The sequence below is a fragment of the Canis lupus genome, chromosome 7 (genome assembly GCF_011100685.1).
Source record: "Canis lupus familiaris isolate Mischka breed German Shepherd chromosome 7, alternate assembly UU_Cfam_GSD_1.0, whole genome shotgun sequence".
NCBI classification, from domain to species: domain Eukaryota; kingdom Metazoa; phylum Chordata; class Mammalia; order Carnivora; family Canidae; genus Canis; species Canis lupus.
This window is the reverse complement of record NC_049228.1, coordinates 39587022-39596434: the sequence shown is the minus strand read 5'-3', so window position 1 is coordinate 39596434 and position 9413 is coordinate 39587022. Positions and strand designations below refer to the sequence as shown.

The following is a 9413-nucleotide window of genomic DNA, read 5'->3' as shown; positions in this document are numbered from 1 at the left end:
GATCAAAACAACACAAATACTATAGAGACTTTTAAAAACAATCGTTAGAATAAAATTGTTCTGGAAATTAACTTTTAATGAGATGAATGGGGTGCTTTTTTCCCAAGTACTTTACATGTCCATGGATAAATATGACTTATTTCAGTTATTGATGTAATGAGACAGAGTTCAGCAATAATTCTGGTTCTATTTTTCTTTTTTAATAGATGAAAGCGGTTACACCCATGTTCATATAGATACAACAGGTAAGAATGAAAGTTTTGTTGTAGTATTTCTTTGAACCCCTGAGTTACATGCAAAAACCCAAATAGTAATTCATCATAAAAATTATCTTTTATCTATCAGCTAACAATTCTATTAGGTCCTCCTTCAATTTTTTTGAAAGCACAAAATTGGAAAAGAATGATTTATAACCCTGGAGGCCCTAACATTTGCAGGGCAAGAAGCAAAGAAAACCTCAAACCATATATTTAACTCTGTAAAAATACCCAGTTGGTTCTTGCTATTTGCAGTAGCTAGGTTCTAAAAAGTTGCCACAAACACTGATTTAGCAAATACTGAACCATTGCTCTGAGGGAATTACAGGGTTAGGTTCCTGAGAGCATTTACTTACATTTTTATCAACAGATCGATCCATAACCTTGTGTTATGTGTGTTTCTGTTTGAAGGTATTTATATACTATGATTCATTAACATTGAGCTCAGAGCCAAGAATCCTATGGAAAGCCTTGAGCTAAGTGCATGTCATGCACCTATTTTCTCTGGAAGACAAATCACAGCCTTCTCGCACTTGGGAGCACTAGGCAACACTTTTGCACTACATTTGGGTGCCATTTTAAACAGCAAAACCACCAGCAAAAAGCATAAAAATGTGGAAAACATGGCACTGACTAGATCAGGAAAGATCACTTGTTTACTACAGCATGAGAGCTGAAATGAGAAGGCTGTGCGCTGCCTCGTTCAGCCTCAGCCGGGAACCTGCTGGTCAGGACCTTCAAAATTGTCACCACTCACCACTCTGTGTATATCCACATGTAACCACAAAACACCACAAGTGTTGGTATAGGGGCTACACATACATTTGAGTGAGTAGGCGAATTCACAAATATGGAACCCGTGAATAATGAGGATGGGCTGTAATCGAGTTTATACATGGTCTAATAAAAAAGGTCCTATGGATCTCTATTATCACAGATCTCTGTATCTGTATGTACTTTCATAATGAAATGAAAGGTTAGATTTAAGTGTAAAAGTATCAGACCCCTTGGATTCTACGTGGAAGGGGAGCAGGAAGAGTCCACTCTGCTTGGTGGTTCTGGAAGAGTCCACTCAGCTCCATGCTGTGCCCGGCCTCCTGCTCTTTGGGCTGTGCAGAGGCGGAGGGAGGTCTCATGGTCATGCTGATTACCTACTCATTAGAATCACTCCTTTTCCTAATTTTAGAACAGTATTATTAGCCGTATTTTTATCAAATAATTTAATTATGCTGTTGTTATGATTTTTTACTAACAGGTGCCTTGTTTAACCCAACAGTTTCAGAAAGGGTTAGGAAAATATAAGTAAACAAATTATAATACACCTTTGCCAATACAATTTTAATAACGCTTATTATTTTCATGTCTTTCAATATTTTTTGTCAAAACATTGAAACAATGGATTTAGCTCAATGAATTTATGGAAAATGTCTGCTGTATCATTAGCATTGCCAAATCAATTAGCCAAATCAGACTGACTTTCAATCTTAAAATTTGACTTGTTTTCAATTTATACAAGTTAATTAATAAACATTTCAAAAGCTACTAGAGGAACACTGGGAAAGAAATTTGAATATATTTTTAGAAATGGACTATTAAACCAATCAAGTCAAGATCAAATAATGTAGATATAATTTATTTATGTTAATAAGCTATACAAGGGACATCTGGGTGGCTCAGTGGTTGAGCGACCTATTGAACTAGGTTTTCTAATTTAATCTTCATCTTATTTCATAATATGTGTAATATTTTCTACTCTCAAAAAAAATCAGTTTGTAGATGTTGAACCAAATAGATTTTTTAGCCTCATATACCTTTCTCTCACTAAATATCTAGAGATATTTTTACCATGATGTATATAACATTAATAAAATTATTTCCAAAGCAGTCTCTACAATGCTTTATAACAAAAGCTGATGACCAGTTTTCAATAACAACATGCTTTTAATCACACCTCTTCCTTCATAAATAATGTATTTAACTACATATCCGATTGTGTTGTTACAATTTAAGTAATGAGAAATAGTATATAGGTTTATTCTTATTTGTATAGTTTTTAAAAGATTTTATTTATTTCTTCATGAGAGATACACAGAGAGATGCAGAGACACAGGCAGAGGGAGAAGCAGGCTCCACGCAGGGAGCCCAGTATGGGACTTGATCCAGGGACTCCAGGATCACACCCTGAGCCAAAAGCAGGCGCCCAATCCCTGAGCCACCCAGACGTCCCGTGAGCAAAGAATGAGTTTGAGGGTATGGAAAAGTGCTTTGGAAACAAATTCTCATGAGTCCATGCTGTGTCTAGCACCCCTTTTCACTCTTAACATAAGACAGAAAAATGGGAAGCCCTGCAACATGCTTCTGGATGCTTTGATCATTAGAAGTGTCTCACCCTAATTTGTTTGTTTGCATTGGCTTTTTGGTGTCCTTGCACGTGTTTCCACCCGGAAAGCAGTGCCGTGGGCTTGCAGGTGGAGCGTGCTTATCCTCCTCTTGTAAAGTGGGTGAAGGGCCATTTTGAAAGAGGGGGTAGAAGAGGGAGTCTTCATGATGCTTAGCGAATGGTATCCATGAAGGTGTGGACCTATAACTCCATTCCTCATAAACCACTGCTATCTTCACGGCCCCGGGGGTCTGTGCACGTGCACAGACACTGCACCCTCCCCTGGAAACACCGCTGCCTACAGCGGAATCAGCAGGCACGGACCGCAGCGACGGAGCTGCCATGCTTTGCGGTGTAGCCTGCAGAAGCCAGGCATGAATTCCGCTGGGTGGGAACAGGAGATGGAGTGTGGACGATCCACAGCAGGTGGCTGCGTCAGAGGAGGGGTGCGGTGCCACCCTGGGCCCTGTGGCCTCGTGGTCAGCTTTCTTTTACCCCAGATCATTTTATAACGTGTTGACTGGTATTTTATGGCGTTGACTCTCAACTCTTGGCTAGTTTACCAAATGTAAGTGATGACTCGCACATCTTCCAAAAGACCTCCGTGCACCGGGCGTCCCCTCACCGTCCGCTCCAGCCTCTTCCAGCATCAGTCATCCTGGGTCTCGGCGGCGATGGGTCCCGCGCGCTCACCCGACACATCCCCGTGTCTCCTCTGCGGCAGCCCCGAGGGAGGGGACCCAGGGTAAGCGCTCAGTACGCGGCGGCTGCGCGAGCAAACAGGCCATGTGACTGCGACCTTCCTCAGAGAGAAAGGAGGGCTGTGCGCACGGGCCTCGCTCCGTCCCGCTACACTCCTCGCTCCTTCTGGAAGCTTCTACGGTAATGGACCCGTCCCGGCCCCGGGGCATCAGGCCGGTGTGCGGTGGGAGCAGATCACACCTGGGTCTCACCCGCGCGGCCTATGTGCTGTGCCCCGTGGAAGGAGGCACGCCCAGCGTCGTCTGCGGGGCAGCCTCCCAGCAGCGGCCAGCCAGGGCCTCCCGGTCGGCTGCAACCCCAGCCCCCTCCCCCCAGCGTGCACTGCGCGGGGCCGCCCCCTCCCCCCAGCGTGCACTGCGCCTCCCTCCCCCAGCGTGCACTGCGCGGGCCTCGTGACCACACCGTAAGCTCCGTGCGTTGGAGGCTCGTGGCCGTGGCCGGAGACTGGCGGGCGGTTACGGCCAGGAGGGTACGGGGCGCCATCCCTCTAGGCGGTCCTCGCCCGGCTCCGACGCCTACGAGCCTGACCTTCACCTCTTGGCCCCAAAGGGGGCCGAAGCAGCCGCGGGACCACGGGGCTGCGGGTGAGGGTGGGCGGCCTGGCCCCTTGCGGACACTCGCCCTTTGCGTGCGCCTGCCCAGTGGGCCAGAGGGGTGAGCCCCGGGGCGGGGTGGGGCCCTGGGGTGCGCAGGGCTGGGGAGGCGGGGTCAGGTGAGCGGGCTGGGGGGTGTGGCAGGACCCGCGGAGCAAGGCGGGGGAGGTGGCGGGTGTGCGGAGCGGACCGGGGAGCCGGGAGCGCGGTGGGGGTGGGGGTGGGGGTGGGGCGCGGAGCCAGGGGAACCCGGCGCGGTGGTGGTGCTGGTGGTCGGGCAGGGCCGTGGGTCCGGGCGGGGCTGGCCTGGGACCGGCCTGGGGGTGTCTAGTGGAAACGGGCCTCTTCGTTCCTCCAAGTACCGCCATTGGGCGCAGCCCTCCGCGGGCTCACCTTGTCACCGTACGGTTGTTTACCTGCCCTTTATCAGGCCAAGTGACCTCTTCTAGTCCCTGATTCCTCTGTTAGGTTTTGTTTCTGCAGTCGTAATTGAGTCACAAACCCCGGAAACCGCCTCTGCTTACCGTGCAGTATCTACGTGTAAGGGTACGGACGTCATTTAATAGAGATGTGAATAGCTTAATCGATACGGCGAATTAATGACACGGATACTGCGTTCATGAAATAGACTTTACTAAGCTATCTGTGTATCGCACGTGTGTGCCTTGATGCTTTGGATTTGGTTTTCTAATATTTAGGATATTTGCATTTCTGTTCAGAAGTGTTACTGTCTATGATTTTTTTGGTGCCTGGACTTGTTCAAGTAAGTTTGGTAGTTTTCCTTTATTTCTGAGAGTTTGTATAGTATAAGAATTTTCTTTTCTTTGCATATCTGATAGAGCTCACCTGTAAAACTCCTCCGGTCTGGTGTCTTTTACTGTAGGGTAAAGGAGAAACTTTTGAGTACTGTTTCTTTTTTTTTCTCTCATCAGCTTTAATGTTACTGATCTTGATTATTCTTTGCTTTCTGTTATATTAATTTCTCTTAGCTTTTTTGTTCATATCCTGGCTTTATTGAAAACATCAATAAATGCACACAATGCTCTTAAATTTTAATTTCTAAGCTCTAAGAACTAATATAGCTGCATCCACCAAGTTTGAATACGATATTTTAATTGTTGAGTGGTTCGAGAGAGCAACTTCCAGTTTTATTTTCTTTTTAATCCATGGTTTATTTAGGGGTGCTATTTCAAATCCAAATAGGGAACATTTTTAAAAAGTGTAATTTTGTTGACTTACAATTTATTTGGATTGGACTCTATTGGAAAATGAGTCTTCGTAATACTGATTCTTTGAAGTTTGTGAATTCTTTTTTTACCTAGGATGTGGTCAATTTTCATAAGTGTTTTTTGTGATTTAAAAGTAAATTTCTTACATACTGAGTTCTTAGGTCAAGCTTATTCGTGAGGGTCAAATCTATTGTTACTTTTGTTCACTTGATCTGTAAATCACTGGGATGGGTGTAAAATACCTCACTGTCATTGTTTTTCTGAAAAGTCATATTTTTTTGTGATTTTTTTTTCTGGTTTTGCTTTATTTTGAGGTAGTGTTAGGTATATAAAAGTTATAAGTTGTAGCTTCTTGATGAATTGTCCCTTCTAATACTATGTTGAGACCCGGTTTCTTCACTTTAATGCTTTTTCCTTCAATTCTGTTTTTTGTCTGGCAGAATATTGTTAACAAGTTTTCTTTTGGTTTTCATTGGCATGGTATAGTGTTTTCTATTCCTTTATTTTATTGTGAAATATGCACGACATAAAATTAATCATTTAACAAGTGCAGTTGAGCAGTATTCATACTGCTCCAGGATTTGTCCTCATCCCAAACTAAGATTCCATACCCATTAAACAGTAACTCCCCGTTACCCCTTCCTCCAACTCCTGGTCACCATTCTTCTACTTTCTGTCTTTGTGAATATGACTATTCTAGGCACCTCATATAAGTATAAGCATAAAATATTGGTTCTTTGTGTTTGGCCTGTTTTACTTAGTGTGATGTCTTCTAGGTCTATCCATGTTGTAGCTCATCAGGATTTTTTTTTTTTTTTTGTGAGAACAATTCATTTTTTCAGCAGATTTCATTTTTACAGTAGTGTTATAACTGTAGTCACTATGCTACACATTATTCTCAGATCTTAATCATTTATAGATGAAAGTGTGTACACTTTTTCTAGTTTCCCTAGTAACTCTTAGCAACCATTTTTTTTCTTTGTTTCTGAGAGTTCAACTTTTTTTTGGATTCCACATATAAATCACACCATGCAGTAATTCTCTTTCTCATCTGGTTTGTTTCACTTAGCAAAGTGCCCTCAAGTTAGGTCCATGTTCTCACAAACTGGATTTCCTTCTTTCAAATGGCTAATATAACATTATATATGTACACCATATTATCCATGTGTCCATTGACACTTAGGTTCTTTTTGTATCTTAGCTATTGAGAATAATGCAGTGAACATGGGAGTGGAAATATCTCTTCAAGATTGTTTTCATTTCCTTTGGATATATTTCCAGAAGTGGGATTGCTGGATCATATGGTAGCTCTATTTTAATTTTGTGAGGAGCCTCCATACTGTTTTCAAAGTGGCTGCACCAATGTACATTCCCACCAACAGTGCATGAGGATTTGCTTTTCTCTACATCCTTGACAACACTTGTTAGAGTTTTTTTTTTTATAATGGCCGTTTTAACAGGTGTAAGGTGTTATCTCATGGTTTTGATTTGCATTTCCCTGGTGATGAGTATGTTGAATACTTATGTCTCTGTTGGCTGACCATTATGTCTTTATGTCATTATGTATGTATGTGGAAAATCAGCCCATTTAAATTGGTTGTTTATTTCTTTGCTATTCAGTTGTGTGAATTCTTTATATATTTCAGATATTAACTCCTTATTAGATGACTTGCAGATGTTTTCTCCAATTCTGTAGGTTGTGTTTTCATTTTGTTGATGGTTTCCTTTGCTATGAAGAAGCATTTTCATTTGATGTAGTCCCACTTGTTTATTTTTATTACCTTTGCTTTTGGGCTCATATCTGAAAAAATCATTGCCAAGACCAGTGTCAAGAAGTTTATCTTCTATGTTTTCTTGTAGTTTTATGGTTTTAGGTCTTAAATTTAAGTCTTTAATTCATCTTGAGTTAGTTTTTGTGAGTTAATATGATTCTGTACCTAATTCCAGTGTGTGTGTGTGTGGGGGGGGTGGTGAGGGGGGGTTCCCTCATATCACCAAGCAATGCTCAGACACCACCTGGTGTCCTACAATTCAGCTCCCTTCTGACAGCATCTGGAGATCACATCAGATTTCATAGGCTAAGTGCTCAATCCTGTAACGCTGTACCCATCCTACCTCCTCTCCCCACTTCAGATGCCAGTCTCAAGCCCAGGTTCTCGCCTTTTCCTCTGAACAGCTGCAGATGGGAGGCTCTAATGACCCCCATTTTGGGTTCCATTACTTTCCTAGAGTGACTCACAGAGCTCAGAGAAATATTTTACCGGTTTATTATAAAAGGATGTAACTCAGAAACCTCCAGACAGATAAGAGGCCTAGGACAGGGTATGGGGAAAAGGCACAGAGCTTCTATGCTTTCAAGTGAACCACACTCTATGAACCTTCATGTGTTCACCAGCTCAGAAGCTCTCTGAAACCCATCCTTTTGATTTTTTTTTTTAAATGTGTGTTTTAGAAGTGTGTACACCTGTGTGTGTGTGGGGGGGAGGGGATGTGGTGAATGGGAAGGGCAGAGGAAGGGAGAGAGAGAATCCCAGTCTCTATGCCCAGGTTGGAGCCTGTGGGGAGGCTCCATCCTACAACCCTGAGATCATGAACCAAAATCAAGAGTTGGACACTTAACTGAGCCACCCAGGTGCCCCTCCTTTTGTGCTTTTATGGAGGCTTCATTACATAGGCAGGATTGATTAAATCATCGACAGTTAATTTAACCTGCAGCCCCTCAAGAGATCAAGGTGGGGGGCTGAAAGTTCCAACTCTCTAATCAGTCTTAATGATGGGTTCTCTTGGCAATCAGCTTCCGTCTTTAGATGAGGTCCAAAAGTCACCCATTAATGGAACAAAAGACTCTTGTAGCATTCACTTAGGATATTCTGGGAGTTTTAGGAGCTTTGTGCCAGAAATGAGGACAAAGACCAAATATATATTTCTTATAAAGCACAATATCACAAAGGTGTAAGATAGTGGTCCGGTTTCATTCTTTTGCATGTGGCTGTCCAGTTTTCCCAACCATTTGTTGAAGAGACTATGCTTTCTCCATTGAATATTCTTGCGTCCTTTGTCATAAATTAGTTGATCCTGTATGTGTGCATTCATTTAAGTCATAAAGTGTGATGCTTCTAGCTTCATTGTTCTTTCTCAAAACTGCTTTGGCTTTGAATATTTGGAGTCTTTTTTGGTTCCATGAAAATTTTAGGATTGTTTGTTCTATTTCTGTGAAAATGCCATGGGAATTTTGATAAGGATAGCTTTGAATCTGTAGACCATTTGGTGCAATATGGATGTTTTCATATTCTTCCATCCCATGATCATGGTAGATTGTTTCATTTATTTGTGTCATCTTCAGTTTGTCACATTTATTGATTTGTGTATTTGAGCCATCCTTGCTTCCCAGGGATAAACCCCACTTTCTCATGTTGTATCATCCTTTTATTGTGCCATTAATTTAGTTTGCTAGTTTTTTGGTTGAGGGGCTTTGCCACTTATTCCTCAGGAATATGGGCTATAATTTTATATTCTTGTAGTTTCTTTTTCTGACTTGGGATCAGGGTAATGCTGGCCTCATAATATAACCCTGAAGTGTTCTCTCCTTTTCCCTTTTTTGGAAGTTTGAGAAGGATTAACATTAGTTCTTTAAATGTTTAATGGGATTTATCAGTAAAGCCATCTGCTTCTGGGCTGCTTTTTTGAGGATGTTTTTTTATTACTGTTTCAGTTTCCTTGTTATTTGTTCAGATTTTGTTTCTTTCTGATTCAGTCTTGATAGGTTGTATGTTTCTAAGAATTTTTGTTTTTTACTTGCTGAATCATTATATTAGGACATAAATGTTCTTAATATTCTCTTATGATCCTTGATATTTCTGTGGTATCATTTGTAGTCTTTTTTTTTTTCGTTTCTGATTTTGAGTTTCTTTTTTCTTACTTTACCTAACAGTCAGTTTATGTTTTCAAGATCCAGTTGTTAGTTTGTATCTTTCCTTTTGTTTTTCTAGTCTCTATTTCATTTACTTGTGCTCTGATCTTTCTTACTTCCTTCTGCTAACTTTGTGTTTTTTTCCTCTAGTTCTTTAAGTTATGAAGTTAGGTTATTTATTTTAGATTTTTTAAAAAAGTTGGTCATTATTGCTATAAACTTTTCTCTTAGAACTACTTTTGCAGCATGCCATAGTTTTTGGTATTTTTCCATTTTCATTTG

The 9413-nt window shown here is 41.7% G+C and overlaps 1 protein-coding gene across 15 annotated transcripts in view; it reads left to right on the top strand.

The window, feature by feature from the left end:
- Positions 1 to 209: 209 nt before the first annotated feature.
- DNAH14 (dynein axonemal heavy chain 14) overlaps positions 210 to 9413 on the top strand; it is a 333811-nt gene continuing 324607 nt past the window's right edge. For 11 of the 15 annotated variants that reach the window (XR_005362291.1, XR_005362292.1, XM_038542864.1 and 8 more), the window contains exon 1: positions 3785 to 3983. The gene's annotated coding sequence lies outside the window, so the exon portion shown is untranslated. Of the gene's footprint in view, positions 246 to 3778; positions 4054 to 4360; positions 4539 to 9413 lie in introns of those variants that run through there. The other 4 variants (XM_038542857.1, XM_038542856.1, XM_038542855.1 and 1 more) reach the window with 4 other exon arrangements.